Genomic DNA, 12,600 nt, shown 5'->3' on the forward strand with positions numbered 1-12,600 from the left:
CTTATAGAAACAGAGACCAAACGGATGGATACCAGAAGGGAAGGAGTCAGGGAATTGATGAAAATGGGAAGGGGAATATAGTCAATAATATTGCGATAAGTTTGTGTGGTGACAGATGGTTACAAGACTTAACGGGGTGATCACATTGTAAGGTATAAAAATGTTGAATCACTATATTGTACACCTGAAACTAGCATAACCAATATAAGATTGTATACCAACTATGCTTAATTAAAAAAATGAATGAAAATAAACTTCTCTTTGAAAAGAAAAATGCATAAAGGTAGAAAGACGGGCTGGAAGCACCCTCCTCCTGATACTTATCCAAGTTCAGACACCCTGATCTCAGTCTCAAAGGTCATGTTTTCAGCAGAATGGCCCCCAGCAGTGGAGGATAATATTATTTTACAGAGTTTGGTTTTTGGAGCTGCTGTGCTGAGAGCCTGTAGAGAGGGTTCTACTCAGGCAGATATGCTAACAGGAATGGTTGCTGGTGGAAACAGCAGAGTCTTCCTTCTGTCATTCTCTCCTCCTTAAATGTCTGGCTGCATAACCTTATTTTCTTTTCTATTTTTGTTTTCTCTCTGGGAAACATTGATGGTAGATATTCATATGAGGCATATTGCCTTTGTATAGCTTTATTGATATACAATTTACATACCATAAAGTTCACCTCTTTAAAGTGTACAATTCAGTATTTTTTGTTATATTCACAGAGTCATGCAACCATTACCAAAATCAAATTTAGAATATTTTCATCAACCTAAAAAGAAACCCTGTACCTATTAGCACGCACATCCTATTTCTGTCCATCCCCTTCAACCCTAGGCAACCTCTATAGATTTGTCTATCCTGGACATTTCATGTAAATTTAATCGTGCAGTATGTGGCCTTCTGTATCTGTCTTCTTTCACGCAACATAATGTTTTCCAGGTTTATCTACATTGTAGCATGTATCACTTTTTATGGCTGAATAATATTTAATTGCATGAATGTACCACATTTGTTTATCCATTCATCAGTTGATGGACATTTGGGTTGTTCCTACTTTTTGCTATTATAAATAATGCTGCTTTGAACATTTGTGTACCAGTTTTTGTGTGTACATTATGTTTTCATTTCTCTTGAGTATATTCCTAGGAATGGAATTGCTGGGTCATATGATAATTCTATGTTTAATCTTTTGAAGAACTCCCAGACTTTTCCAAAGCAACTGCATCATTTTACATTGCTACGAGCAGTATATGAGAGTTTCAGTTTCTACACATCCCAAAGGACACTTATTATTCTCCTTTTTAGGTTTTTTTGGTAATAGCTATCCTGGTGGGTGCGAAGCAGTATCTTCTAGTGTTTTTTGTTTTCCATTTTCCTTTATGGCTAATGATATTGAGCATCTCGTCATGTACTTACTGGCTGTTCGTATATCTTCTTTGAAGAACTGTCTATTCAGATCCTTTGCTCATTTTTAATTGGGTTGTCTTTTTACTATTGAATTGTAAGATTTTGAAGTATATTCTGGAGATATTTGTCTTTTTTAATGATGATATTTTCCAGTTATATGATATTTCCCAGTGAGTGTTTGTGTAGTTCTACATATTTTAGCAGCATTATTAGTCTCTTTGCAGAATCTGAGTGACCTTGGCTTCCCTGCTGAGAACTCAGCCCAGGAACAGAAATGTATCCGAAATTTACCATTTAAGTCTTCCACCCCCATCCCTTATCTGGGACTAGGAGAATCTAGTGTTTTTTAAAGGCCTGTGTTTTTTTTGTTGTTGTTTTGTTTTTTACTTTGGTATGGTTGGATTTGGGACCTTTGCTTTTTGTTTTGCCTTATGCAAACTTAAGCAGGAACAGGGGAGAAAGCACCACATGAAATTGTGATAGAAAAGTGAGTAAGTTTAATCGAAATCAACATATTCATGTTGGCCTGTGTGACTGGTCAGTTGGCTGAAGAAATCCGTCATTTCAAGCTCTGAGGTACTTAGACGTACCAATAAGACTTACCCCAAAGTATGTTTGCTTTATGTGTGGGCTTTATGTACTGTGTGTGAAATAATAGACATGAAGAATAGCCCTCACTTTGTTTTAGCAATTTACATTGGTGATTTAATAATAAAATAACCCAAAGTAGAAAATCATGGAACTGCATGTAAGGAGAACAAGTTTTAAAATCGCACAGACCTGAGTTTCAAATACTGTTTGTTTGTTTATTTGTTTTTCTATTTGTGAGCTGTGTGCAAGTTATTTTTCTTCTTTGAATCTCCATTGGTGAAGTATATAGAAACCTATCTTCTTAAACTGTTGTGAGGATTAAATGAGATGATGTATATAAAATGTCTGGCATATAAGTGCTCAGTAAGCTTGCTACTACTGTTGTATCTGAGGATAGGGACAAGTGGGTTTATTCATGGGAAACTGTGCATTAATATATAGTGTAATCTGGGATAGTAGCAAGGAATCCATAGAATGGGCTGGAAAAATAAAAAGACTTTGTGCATTTATGTTCTTTATCTAGGGCTAAGTGCTTGGTAGCTATAGTTTCTTCTCCTGATTATCTGATTTTTTTAATAGACTATTACCTAGCAGCACATTTTTATAATAATAAACTCTTACAGTTACAAACTGTTTTGTGTCTTTACAAGTATTTATTGCCCTTTATTTCACTGTCTACTCATAAATAGACTCTGAAGCAGGTATGCAGTCGGTATCAATTCCATTTTTCAGATGTGATAACTGAGGCCCAGAGACAGTTAGTGACTTGTCTAAATTCATATGTGAGTTCAGTGACGGAGTCCAAACCAGAGCTCAGGTCTGATACCCCAACATAGCTCTTCTCCCCATCGCATCATGCGTAGTGGGAATGCATTCTTTTGTCAGCTTGGTATCTTGAAGGTTCTTTCAGTGGGTGACGTTGGGCAAGTTTTTTCATAGGTCTATGTCTGTCAGTGTGCCTAAGCTTTGTCATGGACTATCTTAAATATTCTAGGTGGTCCTCGTGAATAGCTCTGCCTTCAGAAGGACACTGAAATCTGGAAAGGACTGCAGAATACTGGGCGCATACACATCACTTTTAGGGCTGATAGACTTTCTATTAAAGCTATTTGCAAGGCTACATTGAATTACTTAAAAGCACTATTTCAGAAGAGTGTTGTGAGATCAAAATAGACACTTTGAATGAGGGAAACTGTAAGCATAGGTAAAAAGTATGGTAGATGATTATCTTTCATTCCTTTCTTTAATATCCAGCTAGCAGTCCTTGGAATGCTATTTCAACAACTATTGTATAATGTCGAAGATACTGTTTCAGATTTCCAACATGAAGCTCATAAATCTGCAATTCTCTGTAGTCCTAGGCGCATGAAGGAAAATTTATGAACTTCAGGTTTCTATGTAGCTATTAAAGCATATTTATTCTGGTTAGAGTTCTCACTCGCTCTTGCTTGTGAGCTTGTGCTCTCTTGCTCACTCTTCCTCTCTTTCTTTTTGGTTAAAAGCAACAAATACATTTGTTTTTATTCAGATGTCATCAGTGCAAACATTTGTAAATTTTCACCTGTTAGTTCAGCCCCTGTAAAACAAAATGGAAGCCTCCAGGAGACTGGAAAAGTTGGGTTAGTTCCTTCTGTGAGTAGTGCCATGGATCATCAGTTTGCTCCTGTTTCTTCCAGTTGTCACATGACCCTGACACCAAAGGTGGCATGGCCATTTTTTTGTCTTTTTTTTTTGCCTTTCCTCAGTCACCACTCAGCATTCCTCACACATATTTGTTACAGCCTGCTTCCCCAACTCCACAGCAGTTCTTAATTCATCTTAAGCAGATGACTCTCTATCTTTTTCCTAAAGATTCTGAAGGGAAAGAAAATGTTTCTCCAGGGAAAATTTAGTGCCTCACAGCCCTGACAGAAGTCTTTTTTTCCTACACGCTAACCAAAGGCTCTCTCCTTCCATTTGCGTTTTATTGTGTTTACAATGGAGATGTATAACTAATAATAATGATTATATTGCACGCAATAAATGACTTTAACAAGTAGTAGTATCTTTTGTTAAAAGTATACAGAGCTTTGGATTTCTTTATTTTAAACTACTCAACTATAAAAACTTTTAGAACAGTGATGAATATTAATTTTATAATAATTTTACCCCATAATTTTGAAATTTATAACGTTGCCTCTGAAGTGTTACTGTTATTCTGGCCGAGGGATGTAGGTGTCAACTGATGGTCATTGGTGCCAACTTAACGCCAACAGGAATCCCCAGTTTTGAGTGCAGTGAAGGGGGAGACTATTCAGTGCAAACAGCTCAATCGTGATACAGCTTAGCTGAAGAACAGCATGGCTGTGAGGCAGCTCAGTATTTTTACAGCTCAATTATGATATAGCATGACTGTGGAACAGCACGGCCATGAGGCAGCCTTGGCACTTGGTGGCCCTCTGGGATAAGGTGGCCCTGGGACAAGGCAGCCTTGGTGTTGCAGTTCAGCCCCTCACCAGTGAGACCACTGCTCCACTCCAGTCCACTGAGACAGGACAACTCCACTCTGGTCTAGGAAGAGAGCTTCAGTGGTACAGCTCCAGCTGGGGAGATACAGTCTTCAGTGGAAAGGGAAAGTGCACTCCCTAATCCAGAGGGGAGCTGACTATTATACAAAGAAGTTGCCATCCCTAGTCCTTGATTGGTCCATTCTCATGCAGATGAGGACTCCAAATCCCCACAGTTTGATTGGTCCAAAAAGCACTGTCCTGATCAGTCAGAATGGAACTGCTCTGGTTAGTTTGGTCAATGCAAATGCAAATGAGGATATAGCTCCACAGTTCCAATTGGATGGGGAAAGTTTCAGTCCTACTGGTTGAAATATAATTCCTGGAACTCCTTTGTAAAGGTTGGCTCAGGTGGCAAGAACACAGGCGGGCAGTTCAGTGCAGCCTTTCCCTGAAGTGCAGCTTGAGTGACAGGCCCCTGTTCAGCAGTGACTACTAGGCTCTGTTTATAAATTTGAGCCCAATCAGCCACCAGGAGACCGTCTTAGTAGGTACCTTCATTCTCAGGGTCAAAACAGAGGTGTGTTCCCTAATTACTAATCTATAACCTGAATGTTCAGTGTACTTTTTGCTGAATCTAAAGATGTCATCTTCACTTGACTATTCCCATGGTTGGTCTTTCTGACGCTAGGACTCAGCTTAAAAGCTTCCCATTCAAAGGGACCTCCTTGAATACTTTATTTCAAGCTAGCTCTCTCATCAATCCCTAGCATCCTATTTGTTTCCTTTGATGCACCTATTCCAATTTCTCATTATAAATTAGTTAGTTTGTTTCATTACTTATTATCCATCTTTCCCATTAGACTGTCAACTCTATGAGGGGAGAACCATGGTCTTTTGTTCACTGCTGTATACATTCCCAGCATGATCAGAGTGCGTGGCACACAGAAAATGCTCGGTAAATATTTGTGGAATAAATAAATCATTAGGGAGAGTTCATGTTCTAACTCTTAGTTGAATAAGTCAAAGCCAGGAATTCTCTACCTTGGTTGCTTGTGAGAATCATTAATGGAACTTGAAAACAATGCCAATCTACTCATTCACCATCCCCAGGTCTGAACTTGAGCATGTATGTTTTTAAAAAGGACCATAAATAACTCTTATGCATCGCCTGGGCTAAGAACCACTTATTAAACAGTGGGAAAGCAACTTACTGTCTCGCCGACTTTAGACAAATCATTTTATTTCTCTCTGCCTCCATTTTCTTCATCTGTAAAATGGAAATGATAATACCTCACAATGTTTGGGGGTTTCTTGGTTTGGCACATAGCACGGCGCTTCCTGAGTATTATCAAAAGTCAATCAATCAAAATCAATGCTCTCTTCACAAACAATCAGTCAGACAATCTTCAAGATAGTTAACATCATCCCCATTTTATAATGTGGAAACTGATCTCAGAGAGGTTAGTTTATATAGCCAGTAAGTGGCTAAACCTAGACTGGCAGCAGACGGTGTAAAGAAAAAAAGCCGCTTCCGTGAAGTTTTCCCTTTTCTTCCCCTGTGCCATAGAGGTAATAGAAATGATTGTTAATGACATAGTCCAATTTTATAAGACTCCAGGAAGGGAGAATGTAGAGGGTACAGTTCAAAGTTACAGAAATAAGGTCAGAAAACCAGTACCTGGCTTGCCTCAGGGTTTAGACTACTCAACTGAACTCTTTTGCTACCCCACATCTTCATCTCATTGGTTTGATTCTCTTCCCTAACATGGGGATGCATTTCCAATTTTGTAATATAAGTCAACATCAGATTCAGTTAAAATTCCCTTCCTTCTTTCCTTCCTTCCTTCCATTTTTCCTTCCTTCCTTCCTTCCTTCCTTCCTTCCTTCCTTCCTTCCTTCCTTCCTTTCTTCCTTCTCATTTTGGAAAGCTGTAGTGACAAATATGAGTATATGCACATTTACACACATGGTGTTTCTTTTCTGACTATGATGTTCCTTGGCTGTGCAAATGTGATGGGCTCTTTGGAGGGCAGGTACAATATATTTACCAATCCAAGGACTAAATTTCCTCGTTATTTTCCCTGACTTTCTTGGCTGATGATTGGAGCTTTTGTCTCTAATATCATCTCTGCAACACATTGATCAGGAGACCTGGCATCTCCAGAGCTTTGGATGAGGACGTTTTGCTGGTTATTAGGAAGAAGTAGGTGATGTTTTGTCCGTCGGAAGAGAGTGCTTGATTATGTAGTGGCTTTTACAAACGACAGTTGGTGGACTCAACTCTAAGAAGATAGTGACCTTTGACCTCGTCTGTTTCTGTTACTGTTCGTGCCCAGGTCCTCATGAAGGGGATGGACACTTTAGGCCTTTCCATCTACTTTGTGGTCAGTTACACAGAACTGAAGGTGCTGGTTCTGTCATGACTGTTTCAAAATTTCCTAGGAAATAAAAATAATAATAATAATCATACCTGCTCCTATCCCTGGAAATTTTGTTTTATTCAGTCTGACATGAAGTCCAAGAATCTATGTTTTTCAAATTTACCCAGCAATTTTGATATACAACTATAATTGAACACCTGTGGTTGAGCTTCTTCGCTCCCCCCAACCCCAGCACTAATTCCCTAAGAGGGTATTTAAGCTTGGCCTTGAAGAACAGATAAAGAGTTGAATATGCAAAGATGAGTAGAAAGTGATGACTTTCCCCATGGAGAGAATTTAGAAGAAAAAGTTGCAAAAATATGAGAGCAGCTAAAACTTGGATTTTTTTTTTCCCCAAAGAGAGAAGTGGAAGCTTTATCTTTGTACATAGAAAATAGCAGTGTGCATAGTTGGGCAAAGAAAAAGAGGTAGTGCTTATCAGGTTTGAATACCTTTGTAAGGAACCCTCTCTACACCTCTCTGCTTATAAAGAATGTTTTAACTATAAAGGTGGCTTAATTCTGAACCATAGGCCACTGTGGAGTCTCTATCCCCTGCTGGAGGCCTTGAAGGGTAAGTGAATTACTTGTTTCTTCAATATGGAGCCATTTATTATTTTTCTCTATTGCAGATATATCCAGTAGAAATCCATTATGCTTAAGCGCTCCATTACAGTTTGATTTATATAAATATACCTGAACTCCTCAAGTGGTGTTCCTTTAGAAAGCAGTACTGTCCAGTTCTGTTGCAAAGGTCAGGAGTCATAGAATGAAAATAATACATTTTCTACAACAAAGACCTGCAGCGGATCTTTGATGTTTTGTACAGCCATTACATTGCCATAGGACTGCAAGACTGTGTGGGTACTTGATCTTCTACTTGTTAATAGATTATTCTTATGTTTGTGCTGATGGAGTGATTTGGGAGATGGGCCTCCACTGTGAATCAAGAGGTCGGTTTGGAATGGCGCTGCCAGTAGTCATTTTGCTGACCACTCAGGTTCTCCTTTAGATAAATACCTACTCAGATTCAAGTCTTTATGTAATTTTTGGCATAATCGTGGTACACACCAGATATATTGAATAACCACAGTGAAAACAATTAAGGCTCAAGTAGTGTGTCAGAGTGTAGTTATTGGTGGTATATAGCTCTCCAATGCCAAGGAAGAGTGGAGAATAGTACATTGTTCAGCACTGCTTCCTACGTCTGGCAGGTTGAATGGAAGAATGGACATGTGACCTGTACCTTTTGAGGTATTGCCTGACATCTAGGCAGTGTTGGTGGAGGTTTCCTGGTGTTCCTTTGTCTTTGTGTTTAGGACATGCCAACATATTACTGCTGGTTTCTGTCCATTTGTATAGCAACTACAAAGCATAGGATCAATTTGTCTCCAGGATCAAGGAGAAACAAATTAACAGATATAAAACAAATAGAAAAGGGACCCATTCTCTTGTCCAGTCAATCCATGAGTATTTGCTGGGTGTTCAATAACTCTCTAAGAAATGCTACTTATTGGGGATCCTGTAGAATAAGTAATGCCTATGTCCACTGTTAAGCCACGCCTCTTCCCTACTCAGAAACTCCTGTTTCCATCACTTTCCACACTCGTACACCCAGGGGAGAGTTCATGGATGAGGGAGAACTTGAGCTACATCTTTTTTTTTTTTTTAATTAAATTTATTGGGGTGACAATTGTTAGGAAAATTACATAGATTTCAGGTGTACGGTGGCCAAGACATGGAAACAACCAAAATGTCCTTCGATAGATGAATGGATGAAGAAGTTGTGGTATATATACACAATGGAATACTATTCGGCGGTAAGAAAAGATGATATAGGAACATTTGTGACAACATGGATGGATCTTGAGAGTGTAATGCTGAGCGAAATAAGTCAGACAGAAAAAGCAGAGAACCATGTGATTTCACTGATATGTGGTATATAAACCAAAAGCAACAAAAGAACAAGACAAACAATTGAGCTACATCTTAAGGGAAGGAGTTGGATTTCAAGGCAAGGGTTGTAAGAAAAGATCAAGGCAAGACTGATCATGGTCTTTATAGAGGAAAGTGAATTGGATAGACTCTGGAGGAGATTTTGAGTAAGGACTTCTGGAGATAACATTACAGAACAGTACATTTGAATCTTCTTCCAGAGGGAACCCCTATTGACTCTTTTGAAAGAGTACCTGATTTGGATTCAGACATATCTGCATTTGACCCCTGGCTTTGGTACTTAAAAGAACTTGGGTAAGGATTGTTTTTACATTGGGTTGTTTACTGGGTAGACACTCAATAAATGTTTGATCCTAAGAATTAATTAATTGCTGTTGTCAATAGCAATTGAATAACTTGGGCACTGTTCACTGAATAACTTGGGCACCGTTGATAACCTTTTCTGAGGAATCAGGCACTAGAGTTGAGGAAAATATAAGAGACCAAGAGGCACATTCCTAAATTCTCTCATATTATCTTCCAAATCAACTAGGCTTCTCTTTTTCCAAGGCTGGCTTATGTAATTATTTCTGTATAGAGTAGGTCCTTCTCCAGTGGCCATACTCCTTTCTGAGTTAGACTGTGAGCAGCAGTATTTTCTCGTTATCAACCGACTTTGGAGGGCATGAACTCAGTAGTCTCACTGGGGTCACTTCAGCAGTGAGGAATTATCTCCCCTTTGAAAAAGTATAAGAATTAATAGCAAAAGATCTATTCATATCAGGGACCTCAAAATTCTTTATCATTTCATATCAGCATTCTTAGCAACAACAATAAGCCATATGGATGGCGTTTCTGTGGGGTGGAACAATGAAATAGATCATGGGGTGATAGAACTAGTCATTGGGCTTCTTCAGTGAATATTATCAATTACCTCAACTGTAACAATCACAGTGGTTAATGAGGTCAGTGCTATTCAAGGCTTTGAGCCCCGCTTGAGACACCTCACTGCTCTTTTGCTCTATGACCATAGTCTATTGCTGCCACCAGTAAGCAGCTTTAGAAACCACATACCAGGCCAGTCCCAAGTGTGTAGATATGGGGAGAGGGTGTGAAGAGGTCAAGGCAATCCATGGCCAGTGCCTAGCCCACCTGTTGTACAGCTCTGGAAACACATGAATTACCACCTATACTGTATCAGTGATAACAGACACTGTAAGTTTGCACACCTTTTCTTTTGTCACTTTCTTCCAAGGCCTCCTTGCCCTCCTTTATTGCCTTCAGCTGACCATCCACTGTTCCTAATGTGGCTTCTTCCAAGGGTAGTTGTATTTTAATAGGGGGACTTTTGAGTGAGAGAGAAAACTCAAGATCCAAAAGATAAATTAATAAAGATTGAATTTTAGGAATTAGCGAGTGTGTGAGGGTAGGTATTTTGGGGAGAGGAGAACCTTCCATGTATCCCTCAAACGGTGGCTGGCAATTATAGCCTCTTCTACCTCCATATCAGAGCATTTTATGCTCTGCCAATTACTCCCCCAACACAAACACAGAAACATACACCAACTCTACGCTTCAACCACAGAGAATTTCTATTTCCTTTCCCTTCTCTGTGGCTTTGCATGCTCTATTTCCTTCTGCCTAGAAGCTTCTTTCCCTTTCTTTCACCTGCCAGAATCCCAGTTCAACGTCACTTTCCTTACCTATACCATCTTTGTCCATACTTCCTTTGTCCCACCTCCTCTTGTGTTGAGTCTATTCATTCACTTGCTACAACTCTCTGAGGGAAGCAGTTGCTCTCTCCACCTCTGTGTCTCACAACTCTGGTATATAGCAGGCACTTTGGAAATGTTTGAAGGTTGAGTGAATGAATTCATGAATGACCAGTGCCGTTTCAAGCTCCCAGTTTTCCCTCTGAAAAGGAGAACCACACAAAAACTCCTGATTTGGGAGGATGAATTTTGGAGGGTGAAGATGTTTTATAGGTGCATGCACAGACCGTTTATTGTTAAGGCATGGTGGAGTTCCATAGTTCTTGTGTGTTGACTGCAATGTAAGGTGAGCCCCACACATAGTAAAGCGCACTCCAGAGCCGGTGGTTATAGAATTGATCCCAGCTGTATTGCTTCTCCTTAAGGCTGGGCTAAGAAATGACACTGCCCTACTTTCTGCCGTAGTAAGAGGTTGGGAATTCACCGCTGTCGATTTCAGTTCATTTGTTGATTTCCTTGGCTTCCTGGTGAGAATACAAGAGTCCCCCATTATCCTCAGGGGACATGTTCCAAGACCCCAATGGATGCCTGAAATTGTAGATAGTACCAAACCCTATATATGCTATGATTTTCCCATACACATAAATACCTATGATAAAGTTTAATTTATAAATTAGGCACAGTAAGAGATTAATACCAATAACTAATAATAAAATGGAATCGTTATAGTAATATACTATAATAAAAGTTACATGAATGGCTTTGGAGCTATTAAGTAAAATAAGGGTTATTTGAACACAAGCACTGTGATATCATCACAGTTGATCTGATAACCGAGAAGGCTACTTGCTGAGTGACTGATGGGCAAGTAGCATAGTGTGCAGACGCTGGACAAAGGGATGACTCAAGGCCCGAGTGGGACGGAGATGGACAGTGCAAGATTTCATCACACTACTGAGAGTAGGGCACAATTTAAAGCTTATGAATTATTTGTTTCTGAAATTTTCCGCTTAATATTTTCGAAATGCAGCTGACCATGGGTAACTGAAACCGTGGAAAGCAGTACCACGGATAAGCGAGGGCCGCGGTATCAACACCCCTGCACTTCTCTGTAGCGCTGACACTTACAAGACCCTTCCTTACCTATTGTCCTATTGAATACATAGAACAGTCCTACAAAATAGGTGTTCTCATTTTCCAGATGAGGAAAATGAGTCTCAATGAGGTGAAGTTACTTGTTTAAGATAACGCAGGTAGAAAGTGGAGGAGGCAGGAGCTTCACCCAGGTCTTGCTAGCTCCCAGTCTATTGGTCTTTCTACTGGACTACACTGGATCAGCCAGTAGGCAGTAAAATTAGGTGGGAAATGGAGTGCCATGTGTGATGTTTGCCTAAATGAGTACATCCTTGCTGGAAGACAGTCATGATTTATGCGGCATAAGTATTCATTAATGTTCATTTTATTTATTTGGCTACCCATATGCTTCCGAGGGGGAAGGCAAGCTAGGGCAAGTGCAGACAAACAGCCATCAAGTTTGGATGCTTTCTTTCAAAGTGGGGTTGCCAGTTTGAAAAACATACTTCTTGGTGATAGGAGATGGCTTTAGTATAGATTTTATTCATTACTGCAGCTACATGGATGGACATTTTCCAATCTCTGAAAATATTTGTGGGTCCTAGAATATTTTCGGATTTAGACACACTCTTGAGCATCATCACCACATTTGGCATAACAAGGAATTCTACTAGATTGTTTCTGGGAAGGCTGCCTGGTATAATGGAAAAAAACAATGGCCTTTGAAACTGGTTAGATTTGAGTTATAGTCACTCCCAGTGTGACCCTAGGCAAATTATTTAACTTCTCTGAACTTCCTTTTTCTTCTTTGAACTGGAATGTAACAGTGCCATCTTGCCTGACGGTTGTGAGAATGGAAATGAGACCCAGCACCAGGCACATAGAAAACACTACGGAAAGATCACTTGTCTCTTCCCGCACCCCAGCCATCCTTCCAGCTTTAGTCACCCACAGGCATGCATTTCAAAGCCTGCCTGCT

The 12,600-nt window shown here is 39.7% G+C and overlaps 1 protein-coding gene across 3 annotated transcripts in view; it reads left to right on the forward strand.

The window, feature by feature from the left end:
- The window catches only part of AR (androgen receptor), a 182,325-nt gene that overhangs the window by 38,931 nt on the left and 130,794 nt on the right, over nucleotides 1-12,600 (forward strand). The gene's annotated exons all lie outside the window — the stretch shown is intronic.

This window comes from Rhinolophus sinicus, chromosome 18 (genome assembly GCF_057876585.1).
Source record: "Rhinolophus sinicus isolate RSI-liver-muscle chromosome 18, RSI-T2T, whole genome shotgun sequence".
Classification (NCBI taxonomy): Eukaryota; Metazoa; Chordata; class Mammalia; order Chiroptera; family Rhinolophidae; genus Rhinolophus; species Rhinolophus sinicus.